General features: G+C 40.3%; 1 protein-coding gene across 3 annotated transcripts in view; it reads right to left on the reverse strand.

Annotated features, from left to right (window-relative positions):
* The window catches only part of SV2C (synaptic vesicle glycoprotein 2C), a 183,032-nt gene that overhangs the window by 149,525 nt on the left and 5,997 nt on the right, over nucleotides 1-27,510 (reverse strand). Inside the window, exon 2 of one of the 3 annotated variants that reach the window (XM_034773884.1) lies at nucleotides 4,168-4,207. The exons of 1 other annotated variant lie outside the window; for it this stretch is intronic. The gene's annotated coding sequence lies outside the window, so the exon portion shown is untranslated. Of the gene's footprint in view, nucleotides 1-3,925; nucleotides 4,078-4,167; nucleotides 4,208-27,510 lie in introns of those variants that run through there. One more of the 3 variants, XM_034773885.1, reaches the window with a different exon arrangement.

The raw sequence follows: 27,510 nt of genomic DNA on the forward strand, positions 1-27,510 counted from the left end.
TGATGGGTGGGAAGAGGACAGAAAATACCGGTCAATCTGCCCATTTTTAAGAAAAAGGCGGGACACCTTCAGGAGGGCTTAAATACGGGATTCTCCCTTTAAAAGCGGGACAGCTGGTCACCCTACGTAACATTAATTACTGCGGTGGCTGATGTCCACACTACCCTCCATCTGTCAGTGGTGTGTCCCCTCACCAGGAGTGCTTCCACTGACTGAAGAGGGGCAGTGTTGGGGCCGAGAGCCAGGGCTCTCAGCTCCATGCAGCTCCGCACTAGGGGCCCAGCAGCCATCCGGGGCTTCTCGCCTTCCTGCTCCCAGCTGAGAGTGGGTGGAGGGGGCAGTGTCATGGAGCTTTTCGTCTCCGCGCTCTCTACCAGGAACAGGGGGAAAGCTGCTCAGGGCTTCTCTCCTCTGGCGGGAAGATCTGCGCCTGGAGTCCAATCAGCTGCTCCTGGCGGGAAGCAGGGAGTCAGGACCCCGGGGGCAGCAGGGCTCCCAGCAGGGAGCCAGGCTGGCAGCCCAAGCCGAGGGCCTGGGTGGCAGCCTGGCTGAGAGCAGAGACCAGGCAGCAGCCGGAGAGCCAGCTTTCTTGTCAATTTCATGGCTGGAGCCGTGAAATTGACAAGAATGACAGCCAACAGCCAATGTAAAGAACACAGTGTCTACACAGACACTGTTGCCCTAACTACACTGACATAAGCTCTATTCCTCTCATGGTGGTGTTTTTATTATGTCGGCATAGCAGGGGAGTTACATCGGCAGGAGGGGCATTTCAATGTGTACACCTCCACTGTTTTATAGACAAGGCTTTAGAGAGAAAATCTACTGTTTTCTTGCAAGTTGTCTCAGATGTGAAAAATGACTAAGGAGAAATAGAAAAATATTATGTACTATGATATATTGAAATAGAATGCTTTTCAAAATTTTATTCAAGTTCTTTAATATTTTATATGTGACACAATTCACATGAGACAAAGGCCTATATCCAGAAAACTATGTGTTACTTTAAGCATGTGAGTAGTCCCTCTATACTTAAAGTTACACGTGTGCTTGTGTGTGTTGCTGGAATAGGGTCTTACATAGCAAAAAGTTTGACTACTGATCTGCATGCTAGGTAGCTCCACAAGGGGGATGTGGGGAAATCCCTGAAGCAGCAGGAGTCCCTAGGACCATTACATGCTGCCTCCTCCTAGGGAGAGAGAAAAGAGGAGTCGTGGAACAATGGATCCTCCAGTCTCATCCCCAGCCCACCTTTATTTATTTGTGCCCATGGGGCCCCTGCAGAGCTCACATCCACCGGAATGCTACCCTCCCCTTCACAGAGGAACTGTGCTGGTATTGCTGTTAAAGGAGCCTCTGCAGTCAAAGGGGTGGTATTTGCTTCATAGGGCAGGTAAATCCAATTAAAGGATAAATACATGAATTTAAGGAAGAGGAGGTACCAATATTTCTAAGTCACCACACCTCATGTCCAAAGGTGGGATCTGAATAGTATTCTACCTAGTTGTAAATCAAAGATAGACATGTGTAAGCTAATTTATATTATTTGCCTTGTACAGTATGGTTGCTGAGAAAATTATGGCTTTTCCTGTCAGGGAAACCACTGGAAGTCAAGCAGAAAAGGATTTCAAATGAATATAGAAATCAGATTGAAGGGTATTTAAAAAGCCTTCTGTCAGGGTTTTATAACATCAGATTGAAACTTAGAATACACATCCCAAACTAAGAGAATTAACTTTCATCCAAAAATGGATAAAAAAAAAATCCGTATTTCTGAAGCGACGCATTTTTTAAAAATTGGGATTCCAATAATTCAAATGGTTTGGGTAGGTGGATATGCTACAACCCAGACTACTTTTGCCTTTTTAAACAATAAAGCAGCCACTACACTGAATTTTCCAAATGAAATACTGCACACACTTGCCACAGTTCACTTGTTTTTGATTATTCGGTATGATTGCACATAATTGGATCTGTATATTCTACACCAATATACATCATAATTATGTCTTCATAAAAATTCACATACTCTGTTGCTCTCCTCACAGTTACATGCCATATCAAGATAACAGCTGATGAAATTACAGTAATTACAGTAAAAATAATAATCCAACATACATTATTTTTAAAAACAAGGAAATGACCATAATGAAGATCATATTGTGGCAGCATGGTATGCAATAGCACTCTAGGGAGAGAGAAGCTGGGGTAATATGTTGGCTTACTAGGTTTTGAGAGATGCTTGTAATGAATAAATTCATCTATATTACAAAGCTGCAAGAAGGGGAATATCTGAGTGTTTGATTATTCCTTCTGAAACCCTATACGCTGTAATATCCAAAACTCAGTTTTATAAAACAACAACTCAGGGCCCAATTCTCATTTACATTAAGTCTCTCTTTATACTGCTGTGGTAGTGTAAAAGGGCCCTACAGTGAATGGAAAAGGTAACTCCCACCTACTTTATGATCCCTTTAAACTGTCAAATCAATGCAAAAGGGCCTTTGTGTAAATGAGAATCAGGCCCTGGTAATGTTTTTCCTGCTTAAGGACACTCAAATCCACCTGGCAAGAGACAGGGAATCTAGTTCTCCGCTGGCACACTGTTTACACAGTGTAACTCCACTGACTTCAACCGATTTACTTCTCGGTTACACTGGTGTACTAAAGAGGAGAATCAGGATCAGTAATTTTTATCTGGAAATTGCACTTAGTATAAATAAATAAACAAATAAATAAGTAATCCAGCAACATTATAACTTAGAAATAAAGCATACAAGAGACAGGAAATGCTAAAGTGAACCAATGTTCTAGAAAACAATCTAGAAACCTTCTCTGGGCCTGTGTCTTTTATTGATAAACATTTAACAATATGAAGAGTACTACATTAAAGTTGAACGCTATATTTAACAAGGGAAGCAGAAATAGAAAATGCTACGTGTGCAACTTTGTGGAGTTGCTAGACTGATCACCCCTCACACTTATTGTGTAAAATATAGCCAATTGCTTGACTATACTTATGGTTCAGTATTAAAAATGTTCAAGAGACTAAATAACCAAGCTTAGCCAATTTATTGTCTAAAGACAAAGCAATACAATACAGAAAAGAAAGTGTTACTGCACTACCAATCCATGTAGGACAGGGGTCGGCAAACTTTTTGGCCCAAGGGCCACATCGGGGTTGCAAAACTGTATGGAGGACCAGGTAGGGAAGGCTGTGCCTCCCGAAACAGCCTGGACCCTGCCCGCATCCACCCCCTCAGAATCCCCGACCCATCCACCCCCCCCCACTCCTTGTCCCCTGACCACCCCCTCCCCAGACCACCGCCCCAACCACCCTCCAGGACCCAACCCCCTACCCAACCCCCCCACTCCCTGTCCCCGACTGCCCCCGCCCCCCCCCCAGAACCTCCGCCCCATCCGCACTGCCTGGCAGGAGCGGCAGGCCAGAGCACTGGCGGCACGGCGCACTGAGGCTGCGGGGGAGGGAGAACAGCGCGGGAGGGGCTGGGGGCTAGCCTCCCCGGCTGGGAGCTCAGGGGTCGGGCAGGACGGTCCTGCGGGCCGTAGTTTGCCCACCTCTGATCTAGGAAGTAGTTTTTTTCACAGCATTCAGTTCCCCTTCTATACTCCAAATTAGCCCTATTTATCATGTTTGTTTATGAGCTAAAATCACTCTGTAGGTCACCCAAGACTAATATTCACCAATCAGATTTCTACTTTGTTTTTCTTGTGTCCGGGGGTACCTTATCTTTTGTTGTTGATACTACATCCCAAATCTTACGGGCTTTGAAGGCACTCCCTATCTGTACCAAGACATAGAACAAATATATCTTGCCTTTAACAGGTTTCGTATTTGCCATTGCCAAAGCTGACTTCAGCTTTGCAAAGTATTGTGGGGTACTTCGGCCAGGTCTACACTTACCGGGAATTGATGCTGCTACAATTGATGCAGTGGGGGTAGATTTAGCAGGTCTAGTGAAGTCCCACTAAATCGACCACAGAGCACTCTCTGGTCAACTCCAGTACACCATCAGAACGAGAGGAGTAAGATAAGTCGACGGAAAGCGTCTCCCATCAACGCAGCTCAGTGTAGACACCTAAGCCATGTCAACTCTAGCTACGTTATTCACGTAGCTGGAGTAGTGTAAACTTGGGTCGACTTACCCCAGCAGTGTAGACAAAGCCTTAGTGTAGGTGAACAGAACTGTGGGAAGAGCATAATACAAGACAATTAGCATAACTACCCAACATTCATATTTAATATATACAATGTTAATACCATGGACAAAATACCAATAATGTGGTGTGTGTGCGAGAGAGAGACAGTGGGTGCGATTAGAACCTGTGTTGGCTAACACACTGCATTAGATTTTTTTCATATAATTTCAGATTATTTTGTTTGTTTGTTTAAAAGAAAAGAGAACAAGAGGAAGAGGGAAACCACAGCACTGATTATAGCTTTCTCAGTGCACCCTTAACTGATGCACTCTAAGCTGAAGTAGGCATGCCATTAATTCAGGTGTCTTTCCTTGTGCATGTCCAAACTTCTAAACACTGTAGACAAGGGTGCTGAAAAAAAACAAGTGTTCTAACACATGTGCCCAAACCTAGATCTATTAATCAATGACCCAAACTTCCCCACCAACATCAAGGAATATGGATTTAGGGTTCTTCTTTGGGCCAATATCTACTATTAAAAAAGGGCAGTGTCCTCCAGTTATTTTTAAATATATCTATGGTATAGATATGAACTTTCAGTATTGCCAGCAACATAATTACTGTATACCAGTAACCCTTAAAAACTGACCAATTGCCTTAGATAACTAAATAACATTACTTCACTCTTCCCTATAGTAAGAATAGTGAATATTACAAATACTGAGGTAACTACAACTATTAAGTCAAGGTTTTAGTGGCTAGACTTTAAGAACAACCACTGTATGTGGCACTGTACAATAGACATGCTGTGATAAATGAAGTGGGGAGGTGGTAGCTCCCTTTTATGGACACCCAGCAAGCCAGTTAGCTATAAAGTGCCTCTTGGTGGCTGTTCTCTGCTTGCTTTACCTGTAAAGGGTTAAATAGTCTCCCTGGCTAGGTAAAGGAAAGGGAGTGGGCACCTGACCAAAAGAGACAATGGGAGGGCTAGAACTTTTTAAAATTGGGAAAAAAACTTCCCTTTGTCTGGTGTGGTTGTTCTCCAGGAAAGAAGGGAACAGGGTGCAGTTATGCTGTAAAAAGCTTTAAAACCAGTTATGAAAAAGCATCAAATCATGCCTCAACCCTACTTATCTGAAACCCCAAATATGTAAGTAAACAGGGAATGTCTAGGAAGACACGATTAGGGTTATTTCTTTTATTTCTTATTGGCTTATGGACTCCTCTGTGCTAACCCCAGATGCTTTTGTTTTGCTTGTAATCTTTAAGCTGAACCTCGAGAGAACTATCTCGATGCTTAATTTTTATAATTGTTTCTTTTAAGATCTAGCAAAAAGCCTAAGTTCCAAATGTATTTCCTTTCTTTTTGGGTTTAATAACATTTACCTTTTTTAAGAACAGGATTGGATTTGTGTGTCCCTAAGAGGTTTGTGCATGTTGTTTAATTAGCTGGTGGCAACAGCTGATTTCCTTTGTTTTTCTCTCAGCTCTTCCCGGGAAGGGGTGGTGGTGAAAGGGCTTGAGGGTACCCCACAGGAAGGAATCCCCAAGTGTTCCTTCCTGGGTTCTCAAAAGGGGGCATTTTTTTTGCACTTGGGTGGTGGCAGCATCTACCCATCCAAGATCAGAGAGAACCTGTAACCTTGGGAGTTTAATACCAGCCTGGAATAGCCAGTACACCTCTATCTCGATATAACACTGTCCTCGGGAGCCAAAAAAGTCTTACCGCATTATAGGTGAAACCACGTTACATTGAACTTGCTTTGATCCACCGGAGTGCGCAACCCTGTCCCCCGCCCCTCCCCTGGAGCACTGCTTTAGCATGTTATATCCGAATTCGTGTTATATCGGGTCATGTTATATTGAGGTAGAGATGTATTAATTTTTAAAATCCTTGTTGGCCCCCACCTTCTGCACTTGAAGTGCCAGAATGGGGAATCAGCCTTGACACATGCATTTTTCCTTTTTTCTGAAATCAAGACCATTTCTTGTCTAGGAAACAATAACTGACAATAGAAATATGGCATGTTCACAATTAAATACCCCATACACCTTTTGTAAAGTAGACAAAGAATAAAATATACAAAAAAATACATTTACTGTTAAGAGTTATTTAAATCTCTGATACAAGTCACGATGGAGCCCAATCTCTATCATCTCCAAATTTGCCCCATTGTAATTAAGTATTGGAGGTTTCATCCCAAATGATCCATTTAATTGCTTTTGTAGGTTTTACCATCAGTGTTATTACAATCTAGTTTTGCTGAAGAGTTACTTCTTTTCTTTTCTTTTCTTTTTTACATGGGTATGTGTACATGCAAGAAACAATTCAAGAATATTTGGTGCTCATTAACCAAGGTGACTTAGACCTGGGTGACTGATACTACAGCAAGTTTCAGGTAGGACTTTTAAAAGCTTCCCCTACATAGTTTTGCCAATCCACCTCAATCCTGAGCTAGGCCACCCTTCCTACTCCTGTTAAATGCCTTGAGTGAGCATTTACAGGTGCTCTCTTGAGTAAAGAATACTAAATTGTATCAAATGGTTTTGTGATGCAGACAAATATCCCACAAGGAATATTGTAAGCCTAAACTGGATGCAAAAAACAAGTGAAAAAATATTGAACTAATTTACTGTACCAGCCAGTTTGTCCAATTGTAAAAGAAAGCATTACATGAATGTAAGCAGAGTTAGCATTATTTTTCTAAAGTATTTTTCTTTAACTAAAATATTTTTGACTAACTCATTTCCCACCATATTTTTCAAATGGTTATTGGTAAACAAAAAGCCTATTTCCTCCTGGAAAAAGAGTTAGCTCCAGTCTCATACTTTCCTCTCTTTAAAATTCATTGTGTGTCCATCAGAGGTATCCAGATCCAATATGTACTGTCATTTTCAGCTGTCAGCATCAAAGTGAAAACAACTGTACTGCATTTAAATACAGAACAGAGAGGAACTGGCACAAAGCAATGGGACAAGCTCTGTTCCGATCGCTTGAACTCTGTCAGTCAATAAAAAAATCCTGTCAGTGCTGTTTTATTTTTGTACATTTTCTAGCACACACCATCTTTTTACTATCTGCCATGATTCTGTTCCTTGTCTGCTGTAAAGATGGAGGGAAACAGCCTTCTGTGAGACCCATACCTTGGCACAGGCAGGTCACCTGGCAGGAGTTGGTGTGAAGTGCTCAATGTGGGGAGAAGAAAGTGAAGGAACTCCCTTAAGAAAGGAGGGGATATGGTCCAAAAATAAGGAAGGAAAAGCTTGGATTAGATAACAGGAAAAAAACAACCTTAAGTGTTGTAATAACTAGACATTGAAATTGAGTTCTAAGAGCAGTGGGCAAGGCATCCTGTCCTGAGGTATCAAAAATTCATTAAATAAGACGGAAATTATATAGAGAGTAAGTCCTGCAAAATACAGCAGAATCAGACAGGATGACTTGAGTGGTCTTTTCTTACTTTCAAAACATCTATGATGCTCAAGTACTATGGAGATGGGAGCTGTATATGTATCTAGACAGACAGATGCCACAGCACACGTCAGATCAGAGAGCTGAGATCAATGAGCATATGTTAAGGTCAGAGAGGGCCTTGCAGAGCAGGTTGTGCAAGACCTTGGAATTAATAGTAAAGGCTTTCTATATATCAGAAGAAATACAGGTGTTTAGCTCCTGCTGGAAAAATACACTCTGTGGAGGAGAGAGAGAGAGCGAGCACATACAATATCCCTTTTCTGGTGCTATGCATCATCTTTGTGATTAGAGAATGACAACTCCAAGACTGTTCTCAGTCCTAAACTAATACAGTCTGCCAGCTCTCACATGCTCTTTGCTGCTGGTATATGTCCTTATCTTCTTGGGGAATCAGCTACTTGCTGCCAATAAACCTTGATAAGAGAGCAGAAGCTTTGGCACAATGTTATGGATAAATGCTGGCAGCAGCTAGAGAACATCTAGTTGCCTGAAAAATAGTTTTAACTCCCTGGTATTTTTAACCCCTTGCTTTCCAGGTTCTGAGCAAGGCTGTGCCACCCATCCACCACATTCCTCTTTTTTTTTTTTTTAAATTGTAACACTTTTTACTTTTCATTGTTTGTGACATGCTATAAACAGGTTGAAAATAAAAACCCTTCCCAGTTCACTCTCTCCATTTTCAAACACTTCATTTTGCACTTTTAGTGCTGCAGCAGCAAAACTAGCTGCCTTTAGTTATATCTCTGTGTACCACAAGCTTGACATAAGGGATGATGCTTGCTCTGAGAATCCAGCATGACTCCACACTAACCCTTTCTACCTTGAAAGAAATCAGTTCTTGTTGCCTTTGCTGGGAAAAAAAATAACAGAGCCTTTACTAGGCTCTCAGTAGTGGTACAGATCTTTATGACTTAAAGCCTGTTTCCTCATTGGTATTCATCCAGTCTCCCATGCAAATAGTCTTTCACAAATTAATATATCAATAAAAAAGAACACTACTAACATCATTCAAAGCCCCTCTGGTGAGAGACTGTCTCACTGGCGGGAGGGGAGGAGGAACTGAACGGGGCCAGCAAGTCTACCCCATTGGAGAGAAGTCACATGGTGTGTCATAGGAAGAAAGGAGCAGTGTGTGCATCAATGAGTCTGCATAAGAGAGATGAAATAAATGCTTCAGTAGAAACAGGTAATGAGTAAAAGCAGCTCCTGGGATTTGAGGGGGAAGAAGCTGTCAGTACAAGGAAGGTGCATCAGAGCTTGGTGGCATAAGCCAGTTCATGTGTAGCTTGTTATTTAACTGGTCTAGAAAGCAGTTAGTGGAGCTCTGCAGGCAGTGCACACTCTGTATTTTACTCTGATTGTGTTCAAAAGAGGTTTTTTTGTTTTTTAAACATCTCATTGAACTCTTGACCTAAAACAGGAGATGTAAACTGAGGAGACTATTCCCACTGACTTAAAATCAACATTTAGGTAGGTAACATTTAAAGTCGATGCATGTTAACAGAACTCCTTTAAATAGATGCTGCTTGCCTGTCTTATTTAGCTGCAGCTGAAATTAGATTTTTGAGCCGGTAACAAGAAGTATTGCTAGATTTATCTTCCTGAATGATAGCAGAGCCTATGCCTCCTCTTCCAGTTAGTATCACGCTGTATCCTATCATGAGACAGCAAGATTCATGTCTGGCTATGTTTGCTGCCTCCAGACACACAACTCATACTTCACCTTCACAAGAGAATTTTCTTCACTATGAATCTGCAACGGCCATATAAGAAGGAGTCACATTAATTTAACTCTGCACAGTCCAGCCAGAGGCAAACAGCATATCAGCAGGGAGAAAGTGTCATTTACAACTGATTATTCAGAAGGGATTAAAGAATGAATAGATTCCTATGCAGCTTTCATTGAGGAATGAAAGTATCTCACGTTTTGAATATTGAGAAAATTAGATGAAATATTCTGTCAAAGGGAGAGAAGAAAACACCCCATTTCAAACAGCCGCAGAGCAGAAATGCTATTAGTCTGATCCTAAGATGGCAATCTAGTATGGTGTTATTCACAAACTGCCCGTGGCTTGAACTATTATCATCCATATTTTACAACAGAGAAACTGAGGCTCAGAAACATTGAGGCCACTATTTGGAATTTGGATGCCTTAGGAGACTGATTTCTAGAAATGCTGAGCACTCCCAGCTCCAACTGAAGTCACCAGGGAGCCGTGGATGCTCAGCATCTCTGAAAATCAGATCAGTTATTTAAGTGCTTAAGTACATGTGTAAGTGTCGAATTATAAGCATCCAACTTTGAAAAATTTGGCATAAGTGATTTGCCTGGGAGAGTTTTCTGGTCTATTGGACTGGGCATGTACTGAGGCCTAAATTCTAATCCTGATCTGACACTGATCTACAGAAGTCACTCTCTCTGTGCCTCAGTTCTCCCATTGTAAATTAGGGACAATGATATTTACCTACAACAGTCACCATTAGAAAACACTGTGGTTTCTCAGATAGCACTGGCGCTGAATATTTTCTTTTGAATGGAGACCATTCTATCCTAAAAGGCACATTATTAGCATAAAAATGAAAAGCATCAAGGCCAGTCAGACAGAGAACTTGGAAATCCAGCACTCTGAGCAGAGCTGGCTCTACCATTTTTGCTGCCCCCCCCCCAAAAGCCACCCGGACTGTGCCGCCCCAAGAATGGATGGAATGCCGCCCCTTAGCATGTGCCTGGAGCTGGCCCTGACTCTGAGCATTGTACTTAATCCTTTAAAACCAGGGGTTCTCAACCTTTTTCTTTCTGAGTCTCCCCCCCCCCACACATGCCATAAAAACTCCACGGCCCACTTGTGACACAACAATTGTTTTTCTGCATTTAAAAGCAAGGACCAGCATTGAGGGGTAGCAAGCATAGCAATTCCCTGGGCCCCCATGCCTCAAGGGATCCTGAAAGTAAGTTGCTTAGGCTTTGGCTTCAGCCCCGGGTGGCAGGGCTTGGAGCCCTGGGCTTCAGCCCAGGTAGTGGGGCTTAGGCTTTCTGCCGTGGGCCCAAGCAAGTCTAATGCTGGCCCTGTATAGTGGACCCCCATGAAACAGCAGCCCCCTAGTGGGCCCCAGACCCCTGTTTGAGAACCACTGCTTTAAACCATGCTGCCTCAGGGGTATCCTTCTTTCACTCCTTCAAACAACCAGTTAATGAAACATTTATTGCACAACCTGCTTCAGTTTTACAAATGCAAAAAAAAAAAAATCTGCAGATTTTATTAAAGAAAAACATCCAGTGCTTCTTAGTGCACAGATAAAAGAGCAGATCTGTCCACTCCATCTCTCTCTTCACAACATTATGAGTGGGGGAAAAGGTAAGAAATCAACTTTAGCTAGATTTTTTTGTTTTGTTTTCTTAACTGTTTCAGACAAAAGAAAATGATCAAAATATGGGACATCTCAATGATGTCATTTTGTGAGTAATTACCTTTTATGAAAGAAAATGGAAGTATAACAAGAGAAGTGTGAATATGACAGTGTATATATACTACTCTTTCACGGGATAACTTGGTCCCAAGTAAGAGGCTTCAGAGTTCAGAGCACAGATAATGGGAGGGGGAATGAGGAGAAGCTTCAGTGGAATTTAGGGGAGAGGTAGCAAGAGGGGGAAACAAAGAGGGCAGATAACGGACTAGAGCTCTGATTAGGAAGACTGACCATTTCCACATCTAAGTAATGGAAAATAGTCTTTCCCCCCATATCAAGTTTGTATAAAAGTGAATATGCTAAAATGCATTTCACCTGACTACCTCTGTCCAATTTGGAGGTTATTCTCACCCTACACGTAGCTCCGTATGTTTGCTACCTGTAGGAGTAAACAAAACAAAAACACAGCACACCAGTAGGCCAGATTACTCACTAATAAATAGAGTCAAATGCTATCAATGTCACACATCCATGGTTCATTAGAAATCATGTGACAATAAAGGCATTGATAATACCAGATGTTCTTGCACACAAAAGGTAGGGTGATTGTAAGAGGTCAAGACATGGAGATTCAATGATCAGGGAAGGGAACTATAAGCAAGTGTGATGGTAAGCGTGTTTATATAGCAGTATAATGAAAATCATTTGATAAGAGGACAGATTAGAAGTGCTTTGACAATAGTTATCCTCAATATTTTCTGAACATATATGTGAAAAATGTGTAAAAACTATATATGGTGAATTTTGTCCCAGAAATGTTGCTTCTGTATGCTTAATGATAATGCACAGTTTGAAGGCTCTGTATAATTTTATTGAAATGTGAAAATACGAGTCCTTTTTTCCTTAAGAAATAATTCGGGTTGGTGACCTACCTTACAACAGCTCAGTATTGCATGTAGAACTTTCTTGCCATTTAAAAAAAAACGTAACATGCTGCACAACATTGCCTTAAAGATTGAAGCAGATTGTTCATGTTCACATTATAAATGATGGAGATAGTTTTGTTTGCTTCTGAAAGAGCAGGTACATCTGAGATGGACAGGAGGGGACTTTAATGAGGAGTTTATTGTATTTTAACACTAACCTAAAAGCTAAATTCTCCACAAGCATCTATTTAACAAGAACAAACAAGACAGCTTCATCCCTGTTGTGAACAAATTAAATTGGATTCTTATCCACCCCAGTTTTCTTCTGCTTTCTTAATTGCCAAACATAGGGTGCTTTATAAATGATTCAGTTCGAAATTCTATATCAAGTATATGCCAGATGATATCGTTTCCATTTCATCCTGTTTCCTGCAGGGCTTTCCTAGTACTGTATTCTCAGCACGCTAGCCAGCTACTATATCAGGATGCACTACTGTTACTGCAACTTGCTGGTTTGTTATTCAGATATCAAAAATATTGTAAATCCCACAAAAATACCCCAACTGTGAGAAAAAAATCCCAACATCCTGGATACAAAATGCTAATTAAATAGTTCATGAGATGAAAATCACAATGAAAGACAGATGATAACAAAACTGAATGTGACTTGTATATTTAGAAAAGTACATTCAAAAGGGAAAGCATTTTGTTATCTTCAGAGTTCATTCTAAAACCTGTGTGTTGTCTGCATTTTCAGGAAAGTGTCTGCATGTTCTATTGAACTGACATTAGAAAATACCATTTATAAATTATCAAAAGTTACACATCTACAGCCAAATATCTACACCAACTATACGCTCCTAAACCATCAAGAAAATACGTTGTTACACAGACGGTATTAGCATTAACTCATGATGTAATATATCCTAATAAACTTCATACCATCCCTCGTTGGAAATGTCCATGAATGAAAAAAATAAAAAGGAACTAAGAAAGAAGACTGCATGCTGATAAATCATCACAGGACAGGTGATTAATCTGATTGTTTTTACTTAAATAAATTACAGGGTACTGATCTTTGTACTACCCAGTAATTAATGTCTTTCTTCTTCAAAATGTAATCATTTCTGGAGGCAAATATACAGAAGGCGGTAGAGGAGGTAAAGGGAAATTGTAGAGGTTTTTTCCCCAAAAAACTTTGAAACTGAGAGCTGGGTTATTTCTTGCTAAAATAGTGTCAGTCTGTCCTGCAGTGACTCAAGAGCATGAGTACCAACCAGGATACAAACCCCAAACTGTCTCGGAGTTCTATACTGAGACTTCACCAACCAATCATCAAGTGTGAACTCCTCAGGCACTATAACAGCTTTTACATGGAATCACAGACAGTCCCTTTGGGTACTGCAATCTGTCTTACCACCTAGGTACGCTTACCTTTGTGATAGACAGATACTCTTACACCAAGGATCACAGAAATATTCAGGTTACTCCCAGTCCCAAAGGATCAGTCATTTACCCCGGTCAACTGCAGCTTAGATCTCACACTAAAGACAATACTTGTAGCCAATCCTACATTAAACTATCTAAAGATTCGTTATACAGGAAAAGGAAATGAGAGTTATTTCCCTTAGCATAAGGTTAAAGCAGGTAAAAATGTATACACACAAATGAGTTCCAATCTTAAGTTTCAAAAAGTAATCAAAGCTTCTATAATAAGCAAGCTCTATATGTCCACTGGGCTAACAGAGGCTAAGCACTGGGATCTTTTGCTTAGGCCTAGTAGTTCTTCACACACACACACACACACACACACACACTCTCTCTCTCTCTCTCTCTCTCTCTCTCCAAGCAACATAAAGATCCAGATCCTCCTTATTACAGGCTTTTATTTCCTTCTCCTCTTCTGCTTAGAGCTGCAAACTCATCTGATGGGAGGAATTCACCTGTAAGTCTCATCTTCATGTGGGGGGAGGTGGAGAAGAGTAATCAGCAAAGGCTTTGGTCCCTTTTAATGTTCCACTATAGTTTGTCGGGCATCGAGAGGCCTTCCTTGTCGGGCAGGACATAACCCCTTCTATTGGAGACCAGCATTTCACATTAGTTAATGTTTCTCTCCTGTCTGGTGATTTACAGTTACAAAGGCTCACAGTACAAATGCTCAAATATTACCTTTCAATATGGTACACGGAGGTTATGAGTGAGATTAATGCATGCAGCAACTCACAAGCATTCAATAAAGTCTAAACACTGAACACATGCTTATAATTTTAATACCTATTGTAACAATACTAACACAGAGGTGAGCCAGACTGGTTCCAGCTATATATCTGTCAATGTTCAGAGGAGACATGGGGATCTTGGCACGAGTTGGCATCTAGTCTGCCAGCATCACAACATTAATACAAAACATCTTGATTCACACAAAGCACTTTAAGGTAACAGAGTGAAGGTAAGAGCCCATGAAAACAAGAACATCCTGTGTTAATGGTGCTGATGGCTATAACTCACCCCTTTACCCTAAAAACTGCAGCTCACATGGTACTCAATATCATCCAATGCCTTGCCTTAATAGAGGGCTACTTCACAGCACTGCTCAAAAAGCAGTTTGAACACTATTTATTTGAAAGTCCTACCACTCATCTAATGAAAATTTAACAATTTTAGATGGAAAAAATTATGGTGGAGTCTGACTCGTTGAATACGCACTCTTAGCTTAAAAAGCTATCAAACTATAAATATTTTAAGCCGTCCAAAAATCCAATTATTGAAAAATCCAGATCCACCTCTTCGATAATTGTGCTGGTGTGTGGATATAATGCAACTATTATTTACAGTCATTTCAGTTTGTACCAGAAAACCACTTTTTTAAAATGTCGTACATCTTTTTTCTACCCTAAGTCAAAGACCCCCTACGTATATTCTTACAAAGATAAATAAATCCAGTCTTTCAGCCATGTTATAAATGTGTTATTCACTGCAAACCCGTTTAATATGATCCTAAACAGATTAAACAGAACTGAGTTATACAACAAGTTGCACTGTAGAAAGCTGTCACGTTCTGGGGTGCAATCCAGACCAGTGAAGAGTTGTGTCATCTCTTATCCTATAACCCCAAGTGTCTCACAATGGCTCGGGTCAGCAACAAGTATGCATTCTGTCTATGTATTGGGCAGCCCTGGTCCAATGCTTTGGTTCCTGGAGCCTGCCTATAATACCACAGACTTCCACTGGCCTCCACCAGCCTTGGTTACCAACTAGTAAAGTGACTCCACATACCCAAGTTTTCCCCAAAACATGTGTTCTGAAATGTCCAGCCCGTCCTAGAACAATCAGAGGAATATTAAGGTTTGTTGCCCTTTTAAGAAGTTAATATTCAACAGTTTGTTACTTTAACTGGTGTTCCCAAACAGTTCAGTTTAAACACAGCACTGGATTGGTTTAGACTAAAAATAAAATGCATATATTTAACTACAAAGAGATAGGATAAGGATACTCTTAAAACCTAAGTATAAGGATTAAAGTCAAAAATGGTTACAAGAGAAATAGAGAAAATATTTTCTAGAATCTAAAACTTAACAAAAAAGCTAGACTTGGTCCAAGGTAAAATCCTCATCACATGTTGCCATCAAGATGGCTGACCAAAATCCTGGGTCAGGAGCTATCCCCCAAAGTCAAAAGGCTGATACCTCTGTCTTCTTAGGTGAAAGGCTGATAACTTAGGGTTTCTTGGTCCCTCTCTTTTATAGTCCGATGAATCTTTGAAATGGATTCTTCTGAAGAATCATTCCAGACCAGTGTCTATTTCCAGCTGAGAGGTAGGCAACATGGAGTCTGTCTTGAAGGAAGTGTCCTGCTACTTCCTCCGTTGCTGGAGTTTGTCTTCTAAAATGCAAATTTTTCAGTTCTTGCCCCTCTGGAGCAACTGAATGACCATTAGACATGCAACTGTCAATCTCCTCCGCCACCGTCATAGTGTGGGGTTTGCCTCTACCCTTGTTAGCTTGATGGGTCTGTTTACACAATATGTGCATACATTCCCACTGTCTTTCAAAGTATTTTGGAAGTAATGCCCCAGGTGAGGAGACCACATTCCTTGGGTGGGGTAATCCTCGGGTGGGGTAAATTGGCTAACACACCTTAAGAATTAGAATTTCAGTTTATTTCCACAACTTTACACCAGTTGCTTGCACGTATGTTACATGATGATATTAATAACATGTGAGTCATGAGCTTTTCATTGACACTTTGCACAACACTTATAAGATATATTTATGACATTAAAGAAATGAGGTGCGCTGGAAATGAGTAAGCCAGTAGCAGTTCATTACCAGATATCTGGGTGCCTTTTGCCCACTGTCCTTGGGCTGTTCTTAATATCACAAAAGCACATTTAGCTTTTCAATAAATCAAAGAAAGCACAGAGGCTAAATGAAGTATAGTAAATAATAAATCAAAGTGGCTGCAGATGCACAGCTTCCATTAAATCACAAACTCAATATTTTAACAGTTTAAATTATACATTCCTACCTGGTTCATTAAATTCCATAAGCCATCATTTTGTAGATTTTTGTCTCCTGTTAGGTTACGTCTACACTGCAGCTGGCAACATGCTTCCCAGCTCGGGTAGACAGACACACGTTAGTTCAGCTCGAACTAGTATGCTAAGAAAAGCAGTGTAGCCGGGGGGTTACATGGGTGGCAGCTTGGACTAGCCTCCTGAGTATAAACCCACCCACACCCCTGGATATGTATTCAGGTAGCTAGCCCAAGCTGTGTTTGTGCTGCCCCATGCTACACTGCTATTTTTAGCACACTAGGTAAAGCAGAGCTAGTGCATGTCTGTCTACCCAAGCTGGGAAGCACTCTCCCAGCTACAGTGTGGACATATCCCTAGTGGCTGGACCACATAGAGGGCGACAGAGAGCCAGAATGAGTAAGCATGGGTTACATATGCTTAAGGCTAAGATTTTGTCATGGATATTTTTAGTAAAAAAGTCACAGACAGGTCACGGGCAATAAAGAAAAAGCTCTCAGAAACTGTGACCTGTCCTTGACTTTTACTAAAAATATCCATGATAAAATGGGAAGGGACTGGGCAGCTGCAGAGTGGCTGGGAGCTCTGTAGCCCCACCACCACCTCTGGGGGCTCAGAGTTCCAAAATCCCCCTACCCCACCACAGCAACCAGGGAGCTGCAGGATACCCCCACTGCCCATGGCAGTTCGGCGCTTGGGGGCCCACTGCCTCAGGCTGCGGGGGTACCTCACAGCTCCCTGCCGCTGCAGGAGGTGGTGGGACCCTGCAACCCCAGGCCACCAGGGCTGAAGTCACAGAGGTCTTTGGAAGTCACGGATTCCATGACTTCCGCGACCTCTGTGACAAAATCGTAGCCTTACATACGGTCAATACTCCGATATCTAGAGTCATACAGGCTCTAAAGCAGCAGAACTAAAATGAAACCACTTTTCAGTCTCTAGAGGAACCTCTTAAAATGGTTTGTTTTGAAAACAGGCTAGTTGCCAACTTGAAAAGTGTTCTGCTCCCAAAGGTCTAAGTCCATATTGCAATATGGTGTAGGTGAGCTGAGACCGACACATTTCATTCCAGAAAACATTCTGCCATTTAACACCATTAATTTATTTTTAAAAACAGCAAGACACACTATTTTTACTCAACCCAGACTTAGAGGCTGTAGGACCTGGTTCAGTATTTCCAGCTGCCCAGATTATCAATATTTCCACTAAACACTTGGTGGTCTTAATTTATTACCTGCTAGCCTCAAATTCCTGGAAAATGAGCAAGCCTCTCTACTCTCTCTCTCCCCTTTAAAAGAATCTTTAAATGATCAGCTTTCAAAATAGTGACTAAGATATATATCCAAAACAATTGACTAATTTCTCCCCACAACCTGGTACAGTGTATGGAGATGTTCTGACAGCAGCCAAAGAAAAATATGTCATTTTTCTAGATACTAGAAAAATTGTCATCATCAGCTTCCAATAGAGACCAGTCTATCACAACTCTTCCCTGCTTCACTAGTGGGAGGCTCCCTCTGCTCATCAATAGTTGTTACCTTATAGACAGGTCTTGGTTTGAGTCTCCTCTGTGGTAACGCACAAGAAACGTATACAGCAATTTCAGCTACTCAGCTGCAGATTCAAGTATCTGGCTTATGTTGTATATCTGCAGTTCCTTCCTTGCATTCCATTTATCCAGTTATAACACCAGAAGCAGTAGCAAACCTGCAAGCCTAAAGTAGCTGTTTACATAAGGACGTCAACAAAGAAGAACAAACTTCTCTACTTGATCAAATTCCCACTTAGTCAATGGAAGTACTTTCCCTGAGGACAAGGGGAGAGGGCTCAGATGTCTAAACACCAGTGTGTGGAATGGGTAGCTTCAGTAGTCTGCTAACAAGGAATATTTAAAATATGCAAAGAACAAACAAAACCATGCAGCTCTGGTAATATTATTAACTGTGATTGTGGATTTGTAACAATCCACCTTTCTGGCATCATGAGTAAAACAAACAAAGCAATAACAAACAAACAATACCCTTAAAGAAAGGAAGGTTTAGGGCTAGTCTGGTGTTTGGATTTTGAAACTGTTGTATATTGGGGACCACAGATTTGATTCTCAGTGCTGCCAATCAAACAGCATATTAGAAGTGCTGTCAAAGCAAGTTTTGTGCTGTCGTACACAAGGCAGAAGGAATAAGAGCAGTTACCTTCCGGGGGGAAAGTCAAGAAACCCTGAGAGTAGAATTGTATCATGGAATTGGAGCACACTAGGAACAATATGGCTCCTAAGTGATGTTGTCATGACCCATCAGTGTCAAGCAGTGGGACTGACGGTATAAACCTAGAAGCTAGAAGGGGTGGGGAAGTGAGAAAGTTCCTTTTTATAGTCTGTCATAAAAGGAAACATGTAGAGGACATGAGGATAGTGCATAGTTATTAAAACTTGAGTCTTAATTGCCCAAAACTAAATAAAAATGTTCCCTATTCCTCTGCAATGATCTTGAGGTTCATTAAGCAACAAATGAAAAAGGAATAAAAACTTTTATTAAAACAAACTGGAGAGCTTCTGTGTGAACTGCGGCACACAGCTACCATGTGTTCTTCACCCCTGCTTCCAGGGCACATCTCAAAATTCCTATGTTCATAATAGTGTCCCTTGTGAGGGAGTGTGTCTGTGCAAGATTATAATTTAAACAGATCTCTACATCTTCCCTCCTAAAAAAATCCCATAAAATCTTACATACATACATATATATAAACAGCTAACTAGCTAATAACACATACATTCAGTTCTCAACCTATCTAGAACATTTGCATAAACTCAATGTGTCAACTACCTAGAGAGGAGAGGTCAACAGCACATCACGCTGGAGTGAATCTTTTCCACTCACTTTCCTCAAATACCCTTTCTCCAGGTAGGTGAGCAAGTCTCTATGAGTCTTTCGGGATGTTTAATCTCCCGCTCTCATCTTCTCAGTATCAACCTTTCGTTAGAGTCGGAGTTGTTCTTTTGTTCCTTCAGTTTCTCCTTTGTCTGTTGATGATGAATGGTCAGTCAATTGGGAAATGCCAGAATCCACATTTACTGTCAGTGTTTTGGAACTTCCTGGGATTACTCTTAGATCCCTTCGCTTACATCAAAATGTGTCACCTTGGTCTATCTGGACTACATAAGATCTTGGATGTAGCTGTTCTTTAATGGTAGAGGTGAGATTCTTCAGGCACACTATCACTTGGGTTAAGAGATGGGAGATCACGGGCTCTTTTGTCAAAATAATATTTCTGCTTCCACTTCTGATTTTATTTCATCTTCCATATGGTTTCATTGTCATGAGATTTCAGCAAGTTAGCAGTGATTGGTAAATTAGATTTGATCCTTCTTCCCATTAACAGCTGAACTGGAAAAAAAGCCATTCTACAGAAGTTACTTTGGTAAACCAATAAAGCTATATACAAATTACCCCCACGGTCTAAAATCTTTTTTCATAAGGTTCTTTACCATCTGTATAGACCTTTTCACAAGTCCATTCAATTGGGGGTAATTTGGATTTGATGTTTTATGATAAAAATCCCAATCTATAGCAAATTGCCTAAAATCTGCACTGGAAAACCATGGCCCATTATCACTAAAGACTTCATCCGGAATTCCTTGTCTGGAGAAGATTCTCTTCATGCTGGCTATCACTAGTGCAGTGTGCAAATTTCTGTATACAGAGAATAAAAATCTGTGACTATTAAATAATCCTTTGATTGCCAGATAAATAAATCAGTGCCTATCTTCTCGGAAGGCCTTTGTGGAACTGAATGAGGTCTCTGAGGTTCTGCCTGTTTGCATAGCTTGTATTTCAAACATGAAAAGCAGTTTCCTACCACATTAGTAGTGTTGTGATTGATCCACATCCAAGACAGTACCTCTTGTGTTCATTGTTTGCATTTCTCAATTCCTAAATGACCCTCGTGGCTCTTCCGTAGCATTTCTTTCTGGAGGCTAACTGGTATTACAACCTTGCTGCCCTTGAAAATCGCCCCATCTATCATAGTATGTTCATGTCTGCAGTTCCAATGGTCTCTTATACTTGGACAGCAACTGCTTATTTCTTCAAGCCACCCTTTAATTATCACTTCAAGGATTCCCAACAATTCATTTTTCTGTGTTTCCCCTTTTATTTGTTGCAGTTTCCTGTTAGCTACAGGAATTGACTTTACAATCAGATCTACATAGAGATGCAAGCCTATCTCTAAGGTCTTCTCTGGCTTCATAGTGGGAGACACTGCTCTGAAAAGTGCATCTGCAGTGAACCTAAATTTACCAGCTGTGTAAATTACAACTAAATTATACTTTTGCAGCTTTATCATCATTCTTTGAATCCTTGAGGTACTGTCATTTAGCAGTTTGCCAAATAATGCTACCAGGGGCTTGTGGTCCATTTCAACATCCAAAGTCTGACCATAAATAAACTAATTGAATCTCTCACAGACAAACAATACTCTTAAAAGCTCCTTCTCAATCTGTGTGTAAATGGTTTCTGCTCAGTTACCGATTTGGATGCATACGCCACTGGTTGACAACAATCCACATTTTTCTGTGAAATCACTGCACCTAACCCAAACTGTGAAGCATCTGCTGAGATTTTAATAGGCCTTCCTGGCGCACAGAACTTCCAACACTGGCTCTTGTATCAGTTATTGTTTCAAACATGCTCATGATTCCTCCTATTCTGTACCCCAATACCATTAAGTTTTATTCTCCAAGAGTTTTCTCAAAGCCACAGGTTTGGTAGATAAATTAGGTATGCATTTTCCAAGATAATTAACCATTCCCAGGAACTGATGGACATCTTTCTTTGACTGGAGACATGGTATCATTTCCAATGGCTGAAACCTTCCTCTTATCAGATTTTACATCTTCATTGGAAATAATATCCACAACAAAAATCAGTTCTGTAACCCCTAAAACACATTTTCCCCTACTTAGTTTGAATTTTGCAGTTCTAGTTGCATCCAGGACTTCCCAAAGTCTACAATCATGCTCTGCTTTTGTTAAGCCCCAGGTGACTCTCTCATCTTTTGAGGTATCAACAGTGTTAATATGTTCATAGATTGTAGTATGGTTTTGCGATACACTTCTGGTTCTGAAGCTATGCCGAAGGATAAGCATAAAAGAATCTGTATCTTTCAAATGGCGTATTAAAGGTGCATAGTTTTGAGTTTTCTTCGATTACTTTTAGCTTCCAAAAACCTGAGGATGCATCCAATTTACTGAAATATTGTGCATTTGCAAATCTTCTCTGAATGGTAGTTTGAAATGTTCTCTTTTTGTAGCCTTGAGGTATCTCGGATATAAGCATATACGTAGCTGGCTGTTATTTTTCTCACAATGATTAGGGAGCTCACCCATTCTGTTGGCTCTTCAATTTTTTGTATTAGTTGCATTGCTTCCATCATTGCAAGCTCATCCTTGAGTTTATCACAGAGTGCAAATGGCACCTTTCTACATGGATGGATAACTGGAGGGACCTGCTTGTTTATCTGGATTGTATGTTCACCCTGCAAGCAACCCAACCCTTGAAACAGATCAGGATATTCCCAAATGAGTGCCTCAGAGCCAGGTTCAGTATGATCTTGTAATAAGAACACCCATTTTGCCAGACTGAGTTTTTCCACAGGCAGCCAGGCCTAATACTGGTGTCACCTCTTTCGGCACTACAATGAATGGGAGCCTGTACATGGTGTTTTTATAACTGATGCTAGCAATGCACCTCATCTTCACTGGTATATTTGTTCCAGAGTAACCAGTTACTTTTATTTTTGTTGGTCCCAGTTTTGGTCTTATTTTCAGTCTCTCATAATCTTGTTCAGACAGAATATTAACCTGAGCTCCTGGGTCCAGTTTCAGTGGAATAATGATTTCATTCACTTTCATAATCCAGTCCCTCTCATCAGGATTGTTTGATGTCTATGTAAAACTCCTCAGCCATGTTGTCTTCAGCTGAATGCACTTGACTTTTCTGCATTTTAGATCTGCGACATTTAGCAAAATGATTATTTTCCCCACGTTTATGACAGATTTTCCCAAAGGCAAAACAGTGTGGCCCTAGCAGTGGTTTCATTTTTGATTTGACCTTTTCTGGCTGTAGCTTTTGTACTTAGTGGATGGATTACCCCATCTGGTGAATTCCCTTTGGCTTGCGCTGTTGCATATCTGAAGAGCTTTTTCAAAAGTTGAATCTCCTTCATGGAACACTCTCTCTAAACACATTGTTTTTAATGCCACAAATAATTCTACTTCTGACCAGAGACTCTGTCAATTCACAGGTTTTACTGAGTCTCCTTAATTCTGTGACATATTGCTCTATGGTGTCATCAGTTTTTTGCCTCTCTCTCTCAAAGGTCTCATTCTTTTTGGCATGCAATATTCCTCAAATTTAGTCAGTATTTTCCTTAGTTTTGTGCTTTCACTTTCTTCAAACTTAAAGTTGTTATAAATATTCAGTGCTTCCTTCCCAACAGTACGCAAAAAGATTGATCATCTCTCTTTATCATTTTTCTCCTCTGCCCCTATAGCTGCTAAATACGATTCAAATCTCTGTCGGACAATTGCAGACTGGATGGAGGTTGCAGCACATCCATTCCTGACTTTCTTCCCTTCTCAAGATAATCAAGTTACTATTGTGCTCACAAAATACATACAAGAGCCTCTGCTCTTCTCTGTTTGCTGCTCCACCTGCTCCCCTTTCCTCTGCTTTCAGTTTCACACACAGGAGTTGACCTCAAAATGAGTGCAGTCTCCTTCTCATTCAGCACTTCTGACACCAGAAAATGATCTTGGGGTTCATTAAACAACAAAACCAGTGAATGAGAAAGGAATGAAACTTTGAATAAAACAAACTAGAGCTACACTGTGTTTTCCACCCCTGCTTCCAAAACATCTCAAAATGCCTGTATTCATAATGCTGTCCCTTAGGAGGGAGTGTCTATAAACTATCATCTCGCACAAACATATCTACATCCTCCTTCTAAACAAAGTGCTCGATACTACAGCAACGGGGACCATGTAAGGACCTATGTAGATAGAGGGATAGATTTATTAAGGAATGGCAACTCCAACCATTCCCTCCCAACCCTGAGTTGCAATTTTGTTTGATAAATCAAACACTTAGCTAGCAGAGAGTACATAGCATGTTTAATTACCTTCCCATGTTCCATCTAATAAAGCCTGGAGGTAACACCATCATTACACTCACAGTCTAATGTGGCAAAGTAGGATATGTTGTAATACTGCATATTAGAAAACAAAGGGAAGAGTTTAAGTTCAGGTTTCTGGAAATTACCAAACCTTGCTCAGTTCCCCATGAACAGGCAATTTTGTGAAAGATTCAGACTGTTCCAAACTTTTCACCAACACTTATGGTTGCCTTTGTCAGCCTTAAAACAATATTATCATCTCTCCATCAGACTGCAAGGGAAACTGAGGTGTCATTCAAGCCAAGCTGCTGTCTGAAATCATTTCCTTTTAATTTATTAGCTCTTTCACTTCTCCCCCTTGATGATTTGAGATTAATCTTTCGCCCTCTGACTTTTTACGAATATTGTCCTTGAATAAAAGTCGGTCCTGCTCCTTAGCAGTCCCTTGAATCAAAAAAGGCTGCACAGTCATAGCATATTCACGTTCATCACAATGAATGTTTTGGAAAACAATTAGTTTTGTGTGTAACTAAAGACATCGCGATTATCAGTAAATCAGGGAAGCACTGCCACATCAATAACGTCCCCTGTGTGCCACAGATAAGGCACATGGTGCCCTGATCAACACCTTAATTATACACGCTTACAAAGCACATACAAGCTTTTACCATTCACTTTTGGCTGGCTCTTCAAATATTTTCTTTTATTCTCTATAACATGTTACCCTGAACTTTATTCTATATTATTCTGTTGCTTTGGTAACAAACTTCTTAAGTGTTCCACATTAACACAGAGCATGAATATGAATTTCCTCCTTCCATTCCCTCTCCCCTCCCCCTCTCCCTCCCACCATCCCGTACCACCACTTTTCTTATTTGGGAACAACCTTGAAAACTCCCACTCCATGTGAGCAGTGGTACTGATCACTCGCCTAGTCACAGAGATGACATATTGTCTGCCCTCCCAGATAGCTGTAAGAAGCTGCAGGGTTATGTGCCAATTTTGGGCTAGAAAGAAAAAGGAACTAGGGCTGTCGATTAACCACAGTTAACTCATGCGGTTAACTAAAAAAATATTAATCGCAAATAATCGCACTGTTAAACAATAGAATACTAACTGAAAGTTATTACATATTTTTGGATGTTTTTCTACATTTTAAAATATATTGATTTCTATTACAGCATAGAATACAAAGTGTACAGTGCTCACTTTATATAATTTTAATTGCAAATATCTGCACTGTAAAAATGATAAACAAAAGATAGTATTTTTCAATTCACCTCATACAAGTACTGATGTGCAATCTCTTTTTCATGAAAGTGTAACTTACAAATATAGACTTTTTTTGTTACTTAACTACACTCAAAAACAAAATATAAGACTTTAGAGCCTACAAGTCCACTCAGTCCTCCTTCTTGTTCAGCCAATTGCTACGAGAAACAAGTTTATTTACATTTATGGGAGATAATGCTGCCTGCTTCTTATTTACAATATTACCTGAAAGTGAGAACAGTCCTTCACATGGCACTTTTGTAGCCAGCGTTTCAAGGTATTGCCAGATATGCTAAACATTTGTATGTCTCTTCATGCTTCGGCCACCATTCCAAAGGACATGCTTCCATGCTAATGATGCTCGTTAAAAAAATAATGCGTTAATTAAATTTGTGACAGAACTCTTTGGGGGAGAATTGTATGTCCCCTGATCTGTTTTACCTGCATTCTGCCATATATTTCATGTTATAGCAGTCTCGGATGATGACCCAGCACATGTTGTTCATTTTAAGAACACTTTCATTGCAGATTTGACAAAACACAAAGAAGGTACCAATGAGAGATTTCTAAAGATACCTAGAGCCCTCAACCCAGGGTTTAAGAATCTGAAGTGCCTTCCAAAATCTGAGAGGGATGAGGTGTGGAGCATGCTTTCAGAAGACTTAAAAGAGCAACACTCCAGTGTGGAAACTACAAAACCCGAACCACCAAAAAAGAAAATCAACCTTCTGCTGGTGGCATCTGACTCAGATAATGAAAATGAACATGCATCTGTCTGCACTGCTTTGGATTGTTATCGAGCAGAACCCATCATCAGCATGGACACATGTCCCCTGGAATGGTGATTAAAGCATGAAGGGACATATTAATCATTAGCGCATCTGGCATGTAAATATCTTGAGCCTCCAGGTACAACAGTGCCTGCGAACGAAAGCCTGTTCTCACTTTCAGGTGACATTGTAAACAAGAAGCAGTCAGCATTGTCACCTGCAAATTGTAACCAAACTTGTTTGTCTGAGCAATTGGCTGAAGTAGGACTGAGTGGACTTGTAGGCTCTAAAGTTTTACGTAGTTTTATTTTTGAATGCAGTTTTTTTTTGTACATAATTCTACATTTTTAAGTTCAACTTTCATGATAAAGAGATTGCACTACAGTACTTGTATTAGATGAACTGAAAAATACTATTTATTTTGTTTTCTCCAGTGCAAATATATTTAATCAAAAAGAAATATAAAGTGAGCACTCTACACTGTATTCTGTGTTGTAACGAAAGCAATATATTTGAAAATGTAGAAAACATCCAAAAATATTTAAATAAATGCTACTCTATTATTGTTTACCAGCATGATTAATCAATGAATTTTTTAATCGCGCGGTTAATTTTTTTAATCACTTGACAGCCCTAAAAGGAACAGCTCATTCTTGGGAGCATGGAGGTTCCAATTCATAAAAGAAAAACAAACAATTCATTAAGTCCAGGTAACATACAGTGGCCTACCTCTAGCAGTTATTTTCCAAAAGAATAATCCAATATCTAGAACATTCAACCTCAGTGGGCCAAGCAATTTAATAAATAAGTTTCTGCCTCACCAGCCATTCAGTGTTCTTGATTCCAGCACACTTATATCTTTATAAGAGTTTCATATTATGGTGGCCTCAGACAATTTAGAGCACTGATGAAGTGCTAACAATACAATGAATGTATATGGCAACTATCATCCAAAAAGATTCCAAAAAGTCCTTTATAGGTTGTGGACCTGATTCAGGACAAATATGCACCCACAGGGCAAACTCCAGCAGGGCAGGATATTCATGCCCATCAGGAAAGGGCAGCTTTTAATTCAATCCAGCACTCGTAGGAGTTTAAATCAGCCCTCGGGACACACTCCTCCCCTGCTGGCCTCTTTCATCGACTTCAATGGGACTACTCACTTCAGAGTTTGCAAGCTAATACCTAAGCTTACTGTAACTGAAAGGGATTAAAGGGGAAAGTATCTTTTTCTGTTTATTTTATGCATTTGGCTGCACTTCGGGACAGATCTTTAAAAAAGTATTCAAGCATCTAACTCCTATTGAAATCAATGGGATTTAGGCACCTAAATATCTTTAAGACCCGGCCCTTTGTGTATAGTCCATTTCACAGTTTCCCTCACAAACTCAGTTAGATAGTTCCCACCGATCTTTTATATACAAACAGGAAAGAGAAAAAGACATGTGATTGTAAAACCCCAAAAATTTACAGGAAGGCTTGGGGAGCAGGATAGTATTTGAAAGCACTTTAATTAATTTTGTGCAATGGAATAGTTTTCAGATTGACGGTATCCCTTTAACTGCATAGTCCACCTATGGACATAAAAATTATGAGTTCCAAACAGGACCCATTAGAATGCATGTAGTATTACTCTAGTTAATTGCATAACTTGGCTACATCCATGTCAAATTAAGAACCACATGCTGCTCCTTACAGCATAATCACTTTTGGTAAGTGAGAAATCAAATGAATATTTTTTAAAATGCTCGTATGTGCAGTAAGACGTCAAATAGGATATGGAAGTGTACCATG

Source organism: Trachemys scripta, chromosome 6 (genome assembly GCF_013100865.1).
Source record: "Trachemys scripta elegans isolate TJP31775 chromosome 6, CAS_Tse_1.0, whole genome shotgun sequence".
NCBI lineage: Eukaryota > Metazoa > Chordata > Testudines > Emydidae > Trachemys > Trachemys scripta.